The following is a 21,692-nucleotide window of genomic DNA, read 5'->3' as shown; positions in this document are numbered from 1 at the left end:
TTAGTGGCCCTTAACTCTTCAGCCCCACAAATTCGAAGAATTAAATAAAAATATATATTTCTGATTTTTTTATGTATTAATTAAAAATACAAATTTTATTATTAATATATGTTTTAAAACATTTTAATTAAGAAAATCTTTTTAATATATATATTATTTTTTTTAATTTTTGAATTCTAACAAAATGTTCTATTAAATTAATTTATCAATTTAATATTCTTTATTTTGGAAATCGTTTTTACAAAGGTCTCCTGTGGCCTTTAATACTTCAGCCCCACTGTGGGGCTAACACCATAAATTCCAAGAAATAATTAAAAAATATATTTTTGATTTTTCTAATGGATTTTGTAATCAGTGCTCATATAAATAATAATTAAAAATACAAATTTTATTATTAAAACATGTTTCAATCACTCGAATCAGAAAGTATTCAAACACTGGACATTTACCACCTATCCGGAACCACCATCTTAGACGTTTTACAGCTGTATGTAGGACTTTTCATCATAATAAGATATTTCAAAAGAAGATCAATCAATCCAGTGGAAACCAGTTTGTCGTGTCATTGTTAAATGAAGCATTTTAAAAAGTCAATCGTGTTTTTTTAAAATAAAGGTTGCATGCAATAAATGACAAAATCATCAGAACAAATCAACTTTACTTGGATTAAATAGAGTATCGATCAGTTAAGAATAAATAAAAGCATTCGTTGGTTCGAGCGAGTTGGTCGAAAATCTGTCGAGCGTAAATCGACCATCCAATTGATTATAATCAGTGCGACGAAACCTTTGGCAGTTTCCAAGAACAAGACAATAATTCCCAATTTGAAAATTTTCCTATAGAGAGCCATCCGCAATTCCAAACATAGATTTAAACAGCTTAGTAAATTTACCTCGACTACCCCATTGTGACATTCCCGATCACAATTTATGAGTTTTAATTGATACTGGAGCATCAAACTTTATTATAACTCTTCAAGCTGCCGCAAAATTTTCAGATAAAAGCACGAAAAATCGTACAGAAAAGAGATTGTCAAAAACCAAGACTCAAAAAATAAAGATTTTATCATTACAAAAAACACGAGAACAAATAAATATGTAAGAAAAATCAAACGTCCTCGTAAGTAAATTTAATTTATTTTTATAGATTAGACCTCTCTTACATTTGCATCTCCAATAATGGATTTTATCCATACGATTCTGGTATCCAACAGGAATTTTCACTCTTTCACAGATTTACAATTTCCATCAATATATTTAAAATTGATCAGAGTCTAAAATCACTGCATTTTTTAAATAATGAGACACCTTTATCCCGAATTTACAATATAAAACTCAAAGAATCCATCAATAATTTTCATAAATTGACTTTTATTCGTAAAAAACGCGGATTAGCAAGTTTCTTAGGATCTACTATTAAATTTATTTCTGGTAATCCAGACAACGATGACCTCGAAACGATTAACAAAAACATTGAAACAATTTCCGATTAAACAGATGAACAATCCATCAAAATTATCAAACTTATTTCAAATGCTCAACATATTCAAGATAGATTCCATTCAATAGTTGATAATTTTAATAAAAACAACCAACATCTAGAAAAATACTTACAAGTAATACAAGATGATTTAGGCACTCATGAAGCTCAAATTGGAATTGCCAATATCGAGCACATAAATGATTTCTTATTAATGCTTTTGCGAACACTAACTTTTTCAAAATTAAACTTAACTAATTTAGAACTATTCTCAGCTGAAGAAATTGATAGATTAGAAACTCAGTTACACAAATTTTATACACCCAGTCAAATTATTTCAACTAATCTACTTGAACATAGTCAGACAATTTTAATTCACACAAATTTTAAAGTTATATTGATTTTGAAAATTCCCATCCTAAATGCTAAATCTTACCCATTGATCAAAATTCTCCCAATATCCAATGAAGATCAAATTCTCATTTTGCCACCCACATCATGGATGTCCCACAGCCATTGGTTCGAGACCTGCCACCAGATATCCATAAAACATTTTTTCTGTCAGAAGAAAATACTCAGCAATTGCTCATAAATCAATCCATATCGATGCCCATCAGCCAGAGCCGAGTCCGAAATTGTATACGATCTGCCAGACGGAATAATTGTATACTCTCCAACAAAGACATTCCGGTGTAATGAATCTATAACTGCTGATTGTTTTACAATCCGATGCACCGATACAGAAGAAGATGTCACCTCAGATATTTTCATTCATAATTTTCCCCCGATAAAACACAAAATTGTTTTACAGAAAATGGACATTCCAACTGGGTACGATATATCTCCAATCCAGCCACTTCATCTGCACCCTGCTGTCACCTACATCAATGGTACGCCTTGTTTCACTCTTGACCTTCGCCTATATCGTGTTGAAGAAAAGGGAAAGGATCCAACACTTCCTGAATCGTCTAAGGGTCACAAAGGACTCCCTGGCACTCTTTCTTAAGGAGGGAGGTGTTACGGATGTCGGGTCATCCTCCAGTACATCGAACTGAGATTATGCACACTTTCATTTTATATATTTGTGACAATTTAATTATGCACATTTTTATAATTTTTATGTTTTAGGTATGGTGACAAACTGTACCGAAATATAAAGGATGAAGTTCCGCCATTGTTAAGGACATCCAAATAATTGTTTGAATTCTGGCTGGAAAAACAACTAGTTCAGTTGCATCGCAAAATATAATATTTAGCCAGTTAAAATTAAATATTCCAATCAAAGAGAAAACAAGAAAATGTTTTATTTTATAAATAATGTGTGAACCAAGTGAAAAACTATTAACACAAAAACAACAATAATCTATCATACTTCTTAATATTAAAATTAAAAGAATAATGTTGATTATAATATTATCTGTATATAGAATAACGACTTAGATAAATATAAAAAATTAAAAAAAAATTGAATTATTTTTTTACACCAAATTAACAATATCAAGATGTTTGAATTGTTTAACTACAGACGTACTAACTGCGGAAATAAAACACTGATACTTTTCAAAGACATCATGGTTCTGCAAAAGAAATCCAAAGCATAATAAAACTACCTAATAAGAGTAAGACAAGGCGAGATGCATTAATATTGCTCAGAAAAGACAAGGGTGGAACAAGTAAAGTTGCAGGCGCTTTGTGGGCAAGAGGTCCCAGGAAACCGCAAAGTAACACGAAGCAGAACAACTTCAAATGACACAGATGGAGGCAAGTAGGTCACATGGCCAAGAATTGTCCTGATAGAACACAAGCACGGAAACCTCCAAGGCATGTTTTCAAGTTAGCGCATGCATGAACGAACAATGGTGTCTTGATAGTGGAGCCATTTCTCACTTATGTAAAGACATCGAACGATTCGTGAAGATAGACAAAGAACATGCTGGGAAGCTAAGCTTAGCGAACGGGGATAAAACCGTCATATCGGCCACTGGAAAGGTTACGTTTGAAATTGTGAACGGGAGAAGCGTGACAAACCTAACATTACACGCCCGCACTTGCAACGAACCTGATGTCCGTGAGCAAAATTACAGATAAAGGGAATATTGTATTTTTCACGCGAGATGAGGAGAAAGTTTTGAATCAAGAAAACCAAACCGTTATGACCGCAATTCGTATACGAAATATTTTGAACATGACAACGTCCCAAAATCGTATGATATCGTATGACAGTTGAAAGTTATCGTGGAAGTTTTCGTATTTTTCATTATTCGTAAGCTGATTATTGAACAAAATATAGTACAAGGTACGGTATGTGTAAATGTCATTTCAATTATTGTAATAAGTTTATTTTAAATAGGTTATTTGAAAATTAATAATGGATAAAAAAGAGAAAAAGCTCAAAAAAAAAACGAGTGGGAAATGTCTCACCAGACCAAAAAAACATAATTATTAACTTTATGGAAGAAAATCGACCTACAAAGCGGTAAATTTAGTAATACATTTACGTATAAGAAGGCACAAAGTTTGTGGCAAAATCTTACTGACACTTTAAGCTCTATTCCGGGTGCCGAAATTTGTTGATGTTGTTGTGGTGCGATCTATGGACCACCGTCATTGTTGTTTAATGACTTGTGTTTAGTATTTTAATGAAAATCATTATTAATAAACCGTTGTTTATTGTGTAATTGATTAATTATTATTGATTATTGATAAATCGTTGTTTATTATGCAATTGATTATATATTGATTATACACCGCCACCTCTCGGTGAACGGACACAGCACTGAATGACAGGAATCTGTAACTTCAGCGAATATTACAGAATGGCGATAGAAAATGAACAGTTCGTGTCGGTTGTTTTAGTGTTTTACGGTGGAGTTTTGAATAATAATATTATTTCTAACATATATATATAACATAACATAATTCGTTTGTAGCAGACATGGCAGGATATGAAGATAAAGAAGAAAAACAAGTATGACAAAAACTGGTGGAGGTCCTCCAACTGACATCACTCTTTCAAATAAGGACTGCAAAGTTTTAAACATCATTGGGCCAACAATTACTTCTGGACATCCTAACATTATCGAGCCCACCTGTTCGTTTGCATTAGAAGATACTAATGTAAAAGAAAATAATATTATAATTGAATGTGTCGATAATGTAACAGCTGTTTTTAGTAGTTCTTCAGATGTCGACGATGAGCGACAACTCTCTTTACCAGCAGAAGTTTCCAAAGATATAAGTGAACGTAAGAGGAAAAACAATATGGACACGAAGGTGCCAAACCTAAAATTTCCAAGGCGTCTGGAACAGCTTGAAAAATCATCGGCCAATGCCGAGTTAATTCAATTAACAAAAGAAAAAGCAATGGCAAGAGAGAAGTAGTCTAGCAGCTAATTCCGGATTGAATCGATTGCCAGGATTTTCCTCTTCAATATTATTTACATCGTCATAAATGCCAGTCAATCGCGAGTAATTCATCTTCGAACAAAACGCCCAACTCGACTGGAAGTAGATTATTAGCTATACGCAAATTATGTAGCACCACGCAACTAATAATTTTGGATGCAACATCCAGAGTATCATGTAACATGCGATTATTTAAGAGACACGTGAGAATTCGTCAATTCGATGTGTCAACGGCATATCTAAACGAAAATTTGGTCGAAGAAATATACATGAAAGCTCCAAAGAATCTTATCGAACTTCTTCAAGCTATCGTGGAACACAGAACTAAGTCAAATGGGCGCAATCATGCTTGACAAACACATTAAAAACGATCGAGTGTGTCTCTAAAAAGAAGCTTGAAGGGTCTTAAACAGGCCGGAAGGAAATGGTACGAAAAGTTAAGTACGAAATTGCGACAGATGGGTGCTGAACCTACCCAAGCGGACCCATGTCTCTACTAGCTGAAGCGAGGGGACGAAGTCGCAGCATACATCGTCATTTATGTAGACGACATTCTTGTAGTGTCAAATAGCAACGAAACTGCAACACAGGTGCTATAAACACTAAGAGAAGAATTTGATCTGAAAGATTTAGGCGAAGCCAAATATTATCTGAGAATTGAATTTATCACCATCTATGTTGGATAAATCGATGTCCTGAGCTGCAGATCCTATATGAATTGTGGGGTGTCTTATAGGAAATTTGCCGTGGTTGCTCACAAACGGGTACAACGAGCATTCGTCAATGAATTTGATGCGCTCACCCTCGTTACATTTGTAGTATGTAACAGTGTTTCCGGTTAGTCCTCCATAAAAACCGTCACGAGCATTCAATGATGATGTGGCAATATCACGGCAAACACGGGATGGTTTTCCACAAAATCACGCACTTCGTAACTCCGTTTTAATAATGCGCGGAAGTTACATTCCCACATTTCGAAGACTTCAAATCCTAGGTTGCGAAGTCGAGTCGTTTTAACGGTGGTGGCCTCGTAACGATTTCGCATGGTATCCGTTTTACCTCCCCCAATCGATGTGTCTCGGTGAACTTTATTCGCCTTATTCAAAATATTTCAGCAATCGAACAGCCTGAGGAGATAACCAGTTTATCAGTTACATTTCGAATTGTGTCCAAAGAAATTTGTTTATCCTACGATACGATATTTAATTGCGTAAATTTATATCGAGCAAACAGTTGTATACTTTTACACATGTGCGACAGAGACTGTCCACCAGGAGTTAGAATAGTGAACACCTGTGAAGACGAAATCAACGTGTCCTTTGACATTGAAGAATGGACAAACTTTATTCGCTTTATTCAAAATATTTCAAGCGAGCAGCCGGAGGAGATAACCAGTCTTCAGGAAGGAGGCCATACACGACATGGAATGGAAAGTGTCTTGGTCGAATTGGAAAAAACTGTTGTGTTTCTGTTGATTCGACTGACTCGTGTACTGGAGGCAAACATCGAGAGGTTTGAACCAGAAAAGTACTTGCTCATATTCACAGGTCCACAGCACATTGCTGGGTACCCTAAGCCACTTGCTACATATCAAATTGTTCCGAAATAATAATAAAAAATTATAAATTATACATTACATACATTATATAAATGCACACAAATTAAATGTATTGTTAACTTATTGATTTCAATACGTTTTTCTTTTTAATATGTTGTTAAGGCCAAAATGCCTCATTGTTCTAAGAAACGTATTTTAATTTATGGTTTTCGTAACTGGTTATCTCTTTGTTCATGCGCATGTAAAAAGGCGCACTAAAGATCACAACATTATTCGTTGCGATAACGGACTGGAATCCAGGCGGAAGCTCAATTTCAAGTGCACCGCGTCACTACGGACAATTCGCGCTACAATGCACTGTTAATCGCCCTGGAAGTTGAAAGCATCCAGAAGGTGTCGGACTTAATTCGCGCACCACCCAAGTCCGGTAAGTATGAGGCTCTGAAGGAGGCTGTGCAGACACGCAACTCCAGTAACTCCTCACGAGTGTCGAGCTTGGAAACCGCCTGGGGAACCGGCCACCCTCCAAGACATGCCAGTTCAGCATCACATCGTGACGCACGCCAACCAATTTTTACTTGCCCTCGCCGGCTTATCTGCGGGTCTACCAGGGGTACGATTTTCTAACTCACACGAACGCAATTCGTATACGAATATTTTCAGGTGAGTATTTTCGAATACGAATAGAAAGTGGTATTTTGTAACGCATTCGAATATAAATTCGTATACGAAATATTTTGAACATGACAACGTCGCAAAATCGTATGATATCGTATGACAGTTGAAAGTTATCGTGGAAGTTTTCGTATTTTTCAATATTCGTAAGCTGATTATTGAATAAAATATAGTACAAGGTACGGTATGTGTAAAATGTCATTTCAATTATATTTATGTAATAATTTTATTTTAAATAGGTTATTTGAAAATTAATAATGGACAAAAAAGATAAAAAAACTCAAAAAAAAAACGAGTGGGAAATGTCTCACCAGACCAGAAAAACATAATCATTAACTTTATGGAAGAAAATCCATGCTTACAAAGCGGTAAATTTAGCAATAAATTTTCATATAAGAAGGCAGAATCTTACCGTCACTTTAAATTCTATTCCGGGTGCCGAAAAAGGATGGCAGCAGTGGCACAGGGTTTGTATAATATATATATATATATATATATAACATAACATAATTCATTTGTGGCAGACGTGGCAAGATATGAAGAGCAATGCGAAAAAGAAAGGTTGTGCGATAAAAACAAGCATCACAAAAACTGGTGGAGGTCCCCCAACTAACATCGTTCTTTCAAGTGAGGACAGCAAGGTTTTGAACATAATTGGGCCAACAATCACTTCTGGGCATCCTAACATTATCGAGCCCACCTGTTCGATTACATTAGATACTAATGTAAATGAAATTAATATTATAATTTAATGTGTCGATACTGATAAGACGGTTGTTCCTAATAGTTTTTCAGATGTCGACGATGAGCAACAACTCTCTCCAGCAGAAGTTTCAAAAAATGTACATGAACTTAAGAGGAAAAACAATTCAGACACGAAGGTGCCAAACCTCAAATTTCCAAGACGTGTGGAACGTCTGGAAAAATCATTATCGGCAAATACTGAATTAATTCAGATAACAAAAGAAAAAGCAATGACAAAAGAAAAATATCAAAACGCCAAGTTGGCCTTACTTGAATGGGAAGTGATCGCCAAAGAGCGCATTGTTCAACAACTTGAAACTCTCTGCAGTTATTGAACATCTAAAAAGGATTCTAGTTAATAGTGTAGTGGTAGTGTAGTGTTTTACGTATAATTCGTTTGTTATGAGGCAGGATTTTGTTTCTTTTTTTGTAGGTTTATTTTTGTTACTTAGAGTTTAACTGTTAGTATTTAATTTGATCTCTTCATTATTATTTAGTTAGTAGATTAGTTCCTTAAGGGGTTACATGGGTTTCGTGGGTTCAAAAAATCGATTTTTTTTTGCTTATTAATTTCTCAAGAATATTATCCTAAATTTTTTTAAAGTCGATCCGAATAATAGTTTCGGAGATACAGCCTTTGGAAGGTGTGCGCTCCAAGTCAGATATAGAAGGGTCAGTGCGCTTCAGGTATAGTGAGCAGCTGCTCGTCTATTGTTTGTCTGTCATTGTTGTATATTACTTTCACTTCGCACAACCGTTTGTGTGCAGCCGAAAAAAATCTGCGAGCGAGACTCGCGAAGCCTGAATCCGTCATCGACAGTAGCAAAAGGATTCCCATGTCATTGCAACTGCGTCAGATCTGTAGTTACACTTCGAATTCTGAATCGCTTGCGGTGCATGGTTGCCCCCCCCCCACCACATACTTCCCACTCACTCCGCGTTTTTATGATAACTGATTAAAAACAATTAATCTACCTTGCACTGTCGAAAGGCAGAAATAGATGCCTCGCAACATTTCTGATGAAATGCGCCTTATTCAAAATAGTTCAACCGAACAGCTGGAGGAGATAACCAGTTTATCAGTTACTTTTCGAAATGTGTCCGAAGAAATTTTTTTATCCTTCGATACGATATTTAATTGCGTAAATTTATATCGAGCAGACAGTTGTGTACTTTTACACATGTGCGACAGAGACTGTACACCAGGAGTTAGAACAGTGAACACCTGTGAAGATGTAATCAACGTGTCCTTTGACACTGAAGAATGGACAAACTTTATTCGCCTTATTCAAAATAGTTCAATCGAACAGCCGGAGGAGATAACCAGTTTATCAGTTACTTTTCGAAATGTATCCGAAGGAATTTGTTTATCCTTCGATACGATATTTAATTGAGTAAATTTATATCGAGCAGACAGTTGTGTACTTTTACACATGTGCGACAGAGACTGTACACCAGGAGTTAGAACAGTGAACACCTGTGAAGATGAAACCAACGTGTCCTTTGACATTGAAGAATTGACAAACTTTATTCGTCTTATTCAAAATATTTCAATCGAGCAGTTGGAGGAGATAACCAATTTACCAGTTACATTTCGAATTGTGTCCGAAGGAATTTGTTTATCCTTCGATACGATATTTAATTGAGTAAATTTATATCGAGCAGACAGTTGTGTACACATGTGCGGCATTGAAAATATTATTTTGTTAAATGGCATAATATGTAATATAATGGAAATCTTGACAATGGCTTTTCCCTCTCCTTTTCTTCTTCATACCGATATTTGTTTGAAATTATTGTACGAATATTACATTAATAATAATAATAATTAAATTTATTTTGTAATTGTTGTAGGTTTATTAGTTTCATATTTATATTTGTAAAAAAAATATTATATATTTTGTGAAATAAACACTGTAAACTTATACATTTTAATTTTACAAGCCTGGATTCTTTTTGTACAAGTCACGCCTAACAAAATCACCACACCACAATTTTGTGATTTTGGTCGGACAGGGGAGGATGAACTTTCCTTTTACATCTTATTCTCATCGATACCATTCCAGCAGTAGCAGCATTCGTTTTACAACACCATCGACGTCATCATCATTAAGCAGTGACTTTATTTTTTAATCAGGGTAAGTTTAAATAATTAATAATCTTTGTATAAATATGTATGTTATGTGAATATTTGTCTAAGCAGTGAACAGAAACATGGATTTGCAACAAATCAACGCTGTATCCGATCAGTACAGAAAACTTGTATCCGAGCTGACCAGTCTACAGGAAGGAGAAGGCCATTTGATACACGACATGAAGAGAGTGAATGGCACATTCGGAAGTATTTAAACAAATGATGAATGCGGACTCCGACTCGGTACTCTCTATCCTGCCAAAGAAGTATTTCCCGCTGGCAACAACCAAGCAGGAGATGGAGCTGAAGGTGGCCAACGGCACGTCCATCGCCACCTTCGGCACACGTCGCCTTAGGTTGGACCTCGGCCTGCGTCGCCCACTCCAATAGCCTTTTGTCATGGCGGACACGCAGTCTGCCATCCTCGGCGCCGATGCGATAAGGTACTACGATCTGGTCATCAACCTTCGCAATCGCTGCCTGCATGACCGCCTTACTATCCTTAAAGTGTGCACCGTCGGCCCAGAACCAGGTGCACATTCGATCAGTTTGATTTCGCACATTGTTATCCCCGAGCGACCACCGACTCCAAGACGAATTTATGAAAATTGTGCCACCGCCTGGGGAAACGGCCACCCTCCAAGACATGCCAGTTCAGCATCACATCGTGACGCACGGCCAACCAGTTTTCACTCGTCCACGCTGGCTTATCCTGCGGCCCTACCAGGACGATATCCTCGTCATCTCGCCAAGACACGACGAGCACCTCCATTACATGCGCCTGTTGTTCGAAACCCTTTGTGACGCACGTCTCCGACCTAATTGGGACAAGTGCTTCACCGGTTACCTCGTCTCTGCCACGCCGTCATGCCGCTGCCCCGCACGCCCCCTTGTCGCAGCAGCTCAAGGGACTCACGAAGAAAAAGTCGCAGTTGAGTTGGACCAGCGAAACCGACCAAGCTTTCGACAGATGCAAGAGCAGAATAGCCGATGCAGCGACGTCTGCTTTCCTCGGCCACCAAACGCCTCTCGCTCTCCGCACCGACGCGTCCAACACCGCTATAGGCGCAACCCTGGACCAACAAAGCGAGGACGGCACATGCATTCCTGTTGGTTTCTTTTCGCGGAAGCTTTCCTATTCTGAGCAACGCTACTCCACAAGAGTTTCGCATCACGCGCCATCTGCTCGCACTTTGTAATAATATAGTAAACAATTAGTGTTCTTGTAACTTCGACTATTATTCTCATCACACTCGCACTTCAATTTTCAAAAATTAGCAAAGACCAACGAGATGCCTCAAGTTGGTCATCTTCGTGTGTTTGTATACACTGTGTTTGTGCATACTCCAAAGTACTTTCGCAAGAAATTCGATGCGAAAACGGATAAGCGAATCTTGGTTGGCTACCAAATAAACTCGAGCAATTTTAGAGTCTTTTTAGAGGTTACGGGTGCGCAACCGGAACATCGATATCAAGCGAACACGGTGGAATACCCATTACTCTTACTTTTTTTTACAAACTCAAATCTAATAAATTCGAAAACCTTAAATGTATGTTAGGAAATTATTTATTAATACCTTTTATATTACTATGAAGGTTAACTGATGCAAAATATTTAGCCTTTTTGCAAATCAGATTTGCTAGATTAAGTGTCTCTTCAAAATGGAGTCAATGACCTATAGAATTTGAAAACTAGAAGGGAAAAAAGAGATGGTACAAGAAAGCAGAGGAACAGAATTCACACTGTCCGTAATCTACTGGTAAAATTACAGGAAATTGATCAGGAGAATGTGAAAACTGAGGCGGCTGAAAGACAAGAACAGGTATTTGAATGGACAAATTTGACAAAAGTACCTACTTAGGAAGAAATTGGTATGTACCAAAGATAAAAATTTAAACTTAGACAATAATAAAATTTTAATTCATGACGTATGCATTATACAAAGTGAAAAAATTGATCAATGTGTTGAAGAGAACGTATACATATTTGAAAAGAAATCGTTTCAGATAGAAGCTAACAATAACATTTCAAATCGTATTTTTGACGAACCTCGTTACAATTTGATGATGATAACCAAAACAATAATAAAAATACAAAAAAAATATGATGAAAGTAATTTTGAAGAACCTTTTTGTTCTTCTGGAAGAGAATATATCCCAGATGCAACTGATTATAAATCTGAGGAATATGAAAAATCAGAGGATTTTTATGAAACACAAAAATTAGAACAGAATATTAATATGCAAAGCCTTCGACTTCGACTAGTATATTATAGCAAATAACAGTAACCCGAAAGTAATGTCAATGGAGTGTGATATCTTTTTGGAAAGTTTGTTTAAAAATCTTCTGAAAAAATAGAACAGTTTTCCAATTCTAGACCATGGACAAAAATAACTGCATGTCCATATTGTTTTCAAGAGGGAACTCCTCAATTTTTTAACAATTTTATAGCTGTTGCCAAATTAATAAGTGTCTATGATCCAGAAAAGTACACTTTTATATCAAGAACCTTGTGAGAGAATTTCAGGTAGAGAGATAATTATGTACAAAAATGTTATGATTTATTAATATTATTAGTAAATGGATTCTTCTTCTATTAGGAACCATTCCATGTTCAATTAATATTAATAATATAGGCATAAATTCCCCAGTTTTGCTAAGAAAAAATGGAATTTCCAAAGAAATATTTACATTATTAAAAAAAGCTGATTGAAGAACATCTAAATGGAAGAGCAGCAAGAAAACGGGGATCCGCTTCAATCTAAAACTCGCAAGAAGAATATCATTCAACTACAACCAGGTCAAATAAAAGAGAAACCATGCTGACGACGTATTGGTTTCCATGAAATGAAGTTTATGACGAGAAGAAATTCAAAATATATCAAAGTATATTGAAGGGAAACAACAAAGGAATGAATGCAATTTAGAAAATGACAACATATCTTCATTCGTCACAAACAATTCAGAAAGATCAATTTATTTGGTAAATTTCAAAGAACTGAAGAAGTCCAACCACATCGAGGAACTAGAACGAAGCAAGCGTCGTAACTAACAACAGTGTTTGTTTCCATGAAACATGTCCAATGAACGTCAATTAGGAAGTGACGGCATATCTTCAGTGATCATCAAGAGTTTAAGAAGAACAATTCATTTGACAATTTTGAAATATGAAGAAAATGCTATAAGAAATTAAAAACCATCACTGCAACTGTTTAAATAAACTGAAACCAAAAACCATTACACGTATATTAATGCATCCAGTAATAACATACTCCAATGTTTGTGGAGCAGCAGGTTATAAACCTTAAATTGACACTGTTGCAAATTATACGATTTATGATTAAAAAAACAAAAATGACAACTTTTTATCTGCTTAGCAGATTTTTATGTTTTTTTGAAATGGTGCCCAAGCTTTATAAAGTTTTATGGTTTCTTATGTTTGTAGATCTCAATGGCTACTCAAACCATTTTGGTATGATATCCACTTGTCAAGGCAAGAAGTTTTGTTTCATGGAATTTCATGTTTCCACATAACAGTGTATGTTCAGATCCAGAATGTTCAGTTTTAAATATTCATCTCGTTGAACATTCTTCAGATGGATTCAAACTTTTTATCATGTATTATTGTACAAAAATTCTACAAAACTACAGTTCGGACTAAAGATGAAGGGGTTTAAAAGAAACCTTGGATGTCAGACCACATGTCACACCACACCTGAAACAAAATTAAATAATAAATAATATATTATTACAACAAAAGTAAAAATCTTCAGTCAATATTTCACGTTTGTTTAGTGTGGGAGATATTTTGGTCCTCATTGAATATTTTGGTCAATAATTTTGTATTAGTATCAATTTTCTTTTAGTTTCTAGTATCATCATTTAATTCGAGTTCGATATTTTCCTATTTTAATTTTAAACAAAGTGAGTCAGTGTATATATTGTATATAATTATATATTGTGTAATATATATATATATATATATATATATATATATAGAATCAGAAATCACAACATAATAGGAAAATAATTTAGATTATTTTAATTTGATTCTTGTGATTACTATTAAATTTTATTTTCACCTAATGCAGGCTCATACATTAGGATTCAAATTTCTACAGGGTTTCTCAGAATATGTGGGCAATCTTCTGGATTCACATAGATCACATAAAAATAATAGGACAAGTTCCCACATTTTTTTCCCACGACCTCCTTTTCGTTTGTTTTTAAATAACTTTTGAAGTACGTGGAAGAGAATAATCTTTCAATATGATGGTAACTAAGAAAATTTCGTTAAAAATGGCAGCTTGAATTACATTCAGCTTATTTAGTTGGACTGGGACAAATTAGTCCTAACACATTAATGCTATTTTGCTGTATGATAAAGGCACAACAATAATATTTTTAAACAGCATAAACCTTAAGTTAAAAATAGGTATCTTGATGTCTTGAATATTATCGATAATGTGACGCTAGTTGTCGAAATTAAGTTATTAATTTTGAAAAATATATGATTAAATTAAAATATATTAGTTTATTTAAAATTTATATATTTTTTAAATATGGTTAAAGAAGTATTAAAATTTATTATTAATTATACAAAATGTTCTGAAGAGAAAAAGAAAATTATTTATTTATTGAAGTCACCATTACTATACATTATAAATTGTCACATTGATATAGTCATAGTGTAATATGACAAATAAATGCATCGTATTTTACGTCAAAAATAAATATGAAATAATATCACAGCAATAAATTTTTATAAATTGTTATTTATGGTGGTTACACATGACATAAATCTAAAGGACAATAACCTCTCAAAGTACTTACAAAAATTATTATGGGTCTAGTGTAATATTGGCCCTAAACATAAGTTTAATACATTGTACCTTAAGAGCAGATTAATGAGAATTATTGATTGAATATTATATTTCACTTTTATTTCATATAGTCTATTTTGATGGTTGTTATAAGCTACATCTCAATCAATAACTCCACATGTTGTAAAATGAATTTATACTGACCTAATATTTTGATTTCAGACTTATTTGATTATGGATATACACAACTGGAGAGGTTCTGAGGAACCCTAAATGTAAGCATCAGCTTAATTTGTCAATTATTGCCACCTAAAATATAAAAAATAAAATAGATTAAATCTAATAGTTACATTTGTAATATTTTACAACACTTGTATTAAAAAACGCAGAATGTGAAATTAAGCAACAAAACTATAAATTATTTTAAAGTAATTGTTTGGCCATATTCAATTTCTTATTTCTTGAATATAATTAGATTATTTTTTTATTAAAATGAGTTATTTTCTTTTTGACCTAAGAATATTGACTAAATAACTAATTTAGATTAGTAAAACAATTTTTTAGAAAAAAATTATTCACTTTATATTTATATTAGAAAAACGTGGTAACAAACCCTATTTTTTATATTTCAATAAATGTATCAATTTTACTACAAGTTTACAAAAACGTTTAGTTGCTTAAAATTAAATGATTTAGAATGAACAAAGTAACAATGTTACAATATATTGATAATAGTAAATCTTAAACCAGTAACATTTTCGCAAGTTTGATTGTATAAGATATAATATATATCATTTGAAACATTGTCATTTTTCTACAAGAAACGAAAAAGGATGTATTCATTTAATATTTTGTATAAACAAATAAAATTATTCATTTGTAATATCATGATTCAACTGATTGTAAGAACCAAATCAAAATATTTGTAAAAACTTTCTTATTTAAAATTTATTACAAACCTAGCTTACTTACTGATTTGTAATGTAGTTCTTTTTCATGAATAAACAAATATTTAAAAACTGTAAACAATTTGGAATTGACCTAAGCGAACACATTGGTGGTATATTCATTTAAGATTTTACTTTAACTAGTTCAATTATAATAAATAGGAAACCACAGTTCACAGCAATACATTCTTATAGATTGTTGAGACATATACATGTTATCGTAGAACACCAATGTAACAAATTGTAGTGTAAGAGTGGATTAGTGTGAATTACTAAGTATTATACTTTGATATAGTTCTGTATAACTTACTTCAAATATCCTGTGGTATGTGTTTTCTAAGCCACATGTTAACTGTTAAGTCACATCTAATATTTTGCCTCTTGACTCATTTGAATATCGAAACACCATTGCATTGATTGGTCCTAGGTTTCTCAGATACTGACATCTAAAACATAAAAATTAGAAATATAATAGAAATAAATCTATTTGACAACCCCAAAATTAAAAATGTAAGTAAATCAATTTGATTTTTTTAGTTATATTTGTGATGTTTTACATAGCATGCATTAAATAAAACACAATATGGAAAAGTAAACAATAATTAACCAACCTATAAATCATTCTACAAAAATTATATTGTTACAAATTTGCAAATCATACAGTAAATGAATTTTAAATTTTACCAACCTGAATAACGGAGTACATCTTCATCTATTATAAAATGACGAATGCATTTTCATTTACTGGCCATGAGTCAAAAAATTGGTCTGTACATATATTACACATTTCACGAATCTTCCAAGGGCTGCACGGATTTCGTCTGGTGTCACAATTAAACTATTTTTACCAAGTAGTTACTTACTGATTTTTGTTACACTGAACCGGTCTGTCGTCTACTCTTTATTGAATATTCAGAAGAATATTGCATACAAACTTGCCATACTTAGTAAACATTTTCTTGTTTGACTACACATTTTAGTTTGAAATTTAGTATTAACCAAGCATAATTATGCCAATAACCTTGCAGAATTCTCGACTTTAAGGAACGTTTTCTGACGCATGGTTTTGCGCTTCTTAAAGAGTTTACAGTGTTGTCGCTTCGAAACGGTGAAAATATTCGAATTGTTCTTTGTAAAAGTTTTGTGTTTTGTGTTCTTTTTTGTTTTTTAGTAAGTATATTCCTTCTTCTAATTTAATGATTAGTGTTCATTAATTAAAATATTTTACATTACAGTTTATATTCCTGTGGTATTTCTAAAAACAATGTATTATTCTTATTCTTCTGGTAATTACATTCTTAATTTATTGGTATGCCCATTTTGTATATTTTACTTTACAGATTAATTTTATTTTTAAAAGATTATATTTTTATTCCTTTGGTATGATCGTTTTTAATTTATTGGTAATAAAAATGTAATGTTTTAGAAATACAGCACCCAAGTAAATCTATAAAGTAAAATAACGGTAATGTTGTGTTTGCGGTTGATAAGTATGGGTATATCATTACCCCATTATTTTTAGGTAAGTACAATTTTATCAATATTATTGTTAATTCAGTTTGCAACCATTAACACTTCGATGTCATGCTGGTGGCGTGCTTATCAGGTAAGTTATAAAAAGGTGTTTTTTGTCGTCTGCCTACGCATTGTTCAGTTATTCATAATAAACCATGTGTATAAACTATAAGATGCCTTTAATGACAACAATATTATGTATTAAATAACCAACACTGTATTTTTAATTATAACATCGGCGCAAGAAAGGAAGAAGCTTTCCACTAGTTGTAAGTTTCTTGGGACAAATGAGATATTAAACTGAAAAAATTTTTACAAAGAAAGGAAATGAAAAGAATGAGAAACGTAAATATAAAAGGTCAGTCTCATATTTACTGTAAACTAATTTTGCTTTGTATGATACAGATTGTGAATTTTTATAAATATAATTACAACTGTCCATTTTTGTGTTGTAAAAATATAAATTTTCATTAATATGTAGATAAAAAAATGATGAACATATAATCTAATGTATAACTAACTAATATTTAAAATTAAATTGAATAACATGTATCAATTTTTGGTTTTTAGCATTTAACCAAGAAACTAAAAAGCTTCTTACCACGTTGAAAGTTCCTTAGGACAAATAAAAAATTAAACTGGCATGTTATTTTATGAAGAAAGGAAATGAAATGAATCAGAAATGTAAATGTATAAGGTCAGTCTCACATTTACTATAAACAAATTTTGCATAGAATCATATTGATTGTGTGTTTTTAAAAGCACAATTACAATTGTTCAGTTTTGTATGGTAAAAATATAAATTTTCAATAATATATGGTTAAATAAATGTTGGGCATATAGTCTAATAAACTTTAAATTTTATCTTATTGTACTTAAGCTTATCTCACAAATTTTAACTGTTCACAATTATTGTGCAAAAGTTTAATTTAAATATGTATGATGAGCAATTATTTTTGGCTATTTAAATATGATCAGTTATCACCAAAGTGTCTTTTCTGTTTTTAATATTGTCACAATTGGTATCAATCTTCAGGAACTAATTCCAACAAACGTCAACCAATAAACCTGAACAACTATGGTCACAAAAGCCTCTACCCTTAGAATCTACAATATTTTTCTCTCATAATAATTTAGTGTATGAGTTGTATTATTCTCTATTTTTTAACTTAAATGTAACTTGAAATTTTAGCAAAAGAGAAAATTAAATGAATTAGAAACACAAATAGAAGTTTCACATTTACTATTAACTTATTTTGTCTATTATTATACTGATCGTGTGTTTTAAGAAGCGCAATTACAATCCAGATTCGTATTGTAGAAATAAATTTTGATTAATATATGAATAATAGGATATAAAGATATTGGACATATAGCCTAACAATTTTAAAATTTTATATTGTCATATTTAAGCCAATATGACAAATTTTAACTGTATATATAAATTATAATATATACTTTCAATTTATCTATTATGTAAATGATAGATTAGCGACTGTTAATCTGTCGTTTTAGTTTGATTAAAACAGATTCATACTAATACGCTTTATTACAACGAACGTACATTAACCCTCGACATCTAATGCTTAATTACCCGGTTCTTTCTTAAAATCTGTCCCGATTATCAAATGTAAACAAATCCTTCAGATTTGCTTACGAAATAAAATAGTCTAAATAGATGTGAGCCCGTCACAAGTTAAATAAGTGTATTTAACAATTTAAATAAAACTTTATTTTCTACAATTTACGCCGTCAAGTATAGATGCTTTAAGCACAAAAGTTTCTGCAAGACTATGGTTCACCCTTATGTATGGGCCTATTTAAGATAGGGAATGTTTACATAAACCCTATTAAGAGGTACTCTTAACTGGTAAGCGAAAACATTCGCATGCCTAAACAAACCACTTAGAGATTAGATAACTATATATAAACTATTTCTAACATAAACACTAATACATTTAACTCGCATCGGTACATTGGTGAAGATGATGACGTAAGCTAACATAAATAATTAATATTGATTTTTGCTTTTAGCATTGGACTAAGAAATTAAAAAGCTATCCATCAAGTTTGTTAGAACAAATGAAACGAATCAGAAACGCAACTCAGATTTTGCTCATTATTACATTATAAAAATACAATTTAATTGATTATTTTTAATTTTAATAGCTTAGTATTTTAAATTTTGTTCTAATTTTATTTTTTTAACATTTAAAATAATTTTAATTTTGTCAGAAAATTGATTATCTAATTTTAATCGAAATAAATTGTAATGAAAATATGTAAAGCAACTGTTTTATTAAAATTGTGTATCTCTTTTAAGTATTTTAACTGTCATAATTATTTTTAGATTAATTAGAGGAGAATTTGCTCCGAGGGTCAAGTTTTTTAAGGGGTTAATTACCACAAACCATATTTTGATATCCTTTTCTTCAGACTTCACTCAAAAAAATATGTTCAATATTTTTATTTCAAACGGAATAATTAAATTTAAACTTTTTCTAAAAAGTTGTTTCAGCTTAAAATTCTTATATTCTTATTATATATAATTTTCAAATTTGTTTAGTTCACACCATATTTGATGATGTTTGTTTATATAATCAATTAAATTTATTATATTTACATTTATCCTTTATGTTGAAAAATTTCACCAATTTAAAATTTTCATAGAGAATATCAAATTTTAAAGCATTTTAACAAACTTAAAGATATTCTTTAAGTAATTTGAATTTTTTCAATATTCTTCTAGTGATTAAATTTGATGATTTTTGTTTATATAATTAATTGATGTTGTTTCATTTTTATTTTTATTTTCGTAGTTGAAGTTGAAAATTTTTCTAATTTAAAATTTTCTTACTGAATTTCAACTATATTAGTGTAATATAGATATGTTTTTAACAAATTTTAATATATTTTTCAAGTAATATGATTTTTTTTAATGATTTTTGAAATTGTGAAATTACAAAGTAAAATTTGTCTTATTTTACTTTGTAATTTTACAAAATTTTACATTAATTTCTGTTAATTGTTTAGTTACTTCAAATAAAAAAATATTAAGTAACACTAAAATTTAATAAAATTATATTTTTCTATTTATGTCTTTTAAATTTTACCTTTGAAAATAATTTTTAAATATTTTCTATAAATTCTCAAGTACATTTATTTAAAAAGGTATATTAATTAATTTCTATGAATTGTTAAGTTGAGTTAGTTTCAAAAATGCTAAATAAAACTGAAAATGTCTAAATTAATATTTAGTTTACCATAAAAAGTTTATTTATGCATCTTTTAATATTACTATTAACTATAATAATATATATTAAAAATTTTAGATTATGAAAATATATCCTGCGACGAAAATATTTCATTGTGACTACCTTCGAGTAGTTCCCCATGACTTTTGAATAGGTTGTGTAGACTTGTCATACATTATTTAGGTCTTTTTATTTTCTCTTTTAAAAATTAGTATTCGAAATATAATTAAAATTAATCATCTTAAAATATTGTAACAAATTATACTCAGTTACTAAGAACTAACTGGTTCTAAAGTTTTCAGTGTGTTTTGATTTTATTTTTTATGTTTTTTAGTAAATTTGAAAACAATAATTCAGGTTTATTATTTTATTTTTAATATTAATTTTTGATACACAATTTTTAAATTGAGAATTAAGACATTCTCTCTACAGTCACTTCCTCTTGAAACATCTAGGAGTTATTTCAGGTTGTCTTTGACTCATGTTATCATTCTTTTCCAGAATCGCAAAGAAATTTAAAATTTGTTAACTACTTAAAATTTTAAAGATAATTTAGCAAATTAATAAGTATATAGTTACAATATTTTCTAACGTTTGTGATCTTTTTGTGTTTTAGGTATTAGGATCATTTACTCGGAAACCACTAATCGAGTTTTATTTTCTTCCATCACTCGAAACAATTGATTGTGTCAATCTACTAGCACACCAAAAGAATTGGGAGATCTCGGGTTCGAACTCTTAGAATAGAATATATTAATTTGGATAAGCACGAGTTGCTGCCCCAGTTGTGGACTTTCATAAGTAATTTGATGTACTCTAGTTTGCAAATTTGTAACAATGTAATTTATTCCTTCAATAGTACGTATCCACTTGTGTACATGTTCATTTGTCTCAACTAAGGTTTATAACCTGATCCTCTTTAAACATTGGAGTTGATAAATTGACAATTATAACAAGAATCTAAAGGTTGAATTTATTTTAAAATATAATTGTTAAAGGTTATCCGTTACAGTTGTTATGGTTTATTTATCTCTTATGTATTAGTTTTATATAAGATATTTTCTATTTACCTTAACGAAGATTCAGGAGTTCCTTTTTAATGTGTTTTTGGTTTAACATACGACACTCATTATTCCCTTGTACGTAGTTTTACCTCT

The 21,692-nt window shown here is 31.7% G+C and overlaps 1 protein-coding gene and 2 long non-coding RNA genes across 3 annotated transcripts in view; 2 read left to right on the top strand and 1 right to left on the bottom strand.

The window, feature by feature from the left end:
• LOC126265729 (uncharacterized) overlaps positions 1–16,827 on the bottom strand; it is a 177,561-nt gene extending 160,734 nt beyond the window's left edge. Inside the window, exon 1 of the mRNA XM_049968185.1 lies at positions 16,630–16,827. The gene's annotated coding sequence lies outside the window, so the exon portion shown is untranslated. The remainder of the gene's footprint in view (positions 1–16,629) is intronic.
• Positions 9,701–11,220, top strand: LOC126265755 (uncharacterized). Its single transcript, XR_007548230.1, has 2 exons — positions 9,701–9,999; positions 10,065–11,220. It is a non-coding gene; the product is annotated as an uncharacterized LOC126265755 (long non-coding RNA).
• A 2,015-nt stretch (positions 16,828–18,842) lies between the features above and the next one.
• Positions 18,843–21,464, top strand: LOC126265749 (uncharacterized). The gene is made up of 2 exons (XR_007548223.1): positions 18,843–19,151; positions 21,152–21,464. It is a non-coding gene; the product is annotated as an uncharacterized LOC126265749 (long non-coding RNA).
• Positions 21,465–21,692: the final 228 nt, after the last annotated feature.

The sequence above is a fragment of the Aethina tumida genome, chromosome 5 (assembly GCF_024364675.1).
Source record: "Aethina tumida isolate Nest 87 chromosome 5, icAetTumi1.1, whole genome shotgun sequence".
Lineage (NCBI taxonomy): Eukaryota > Metazoa > Arthropoda > Insecta > Coleoptera > Nitidulidae > Aethina > Aethina tumida.
The sequence above is the reverse complement of the archived record's forward strand: the minus strand, read 5'-3'. Positions and strand labels throughout refer to the sequence as shown.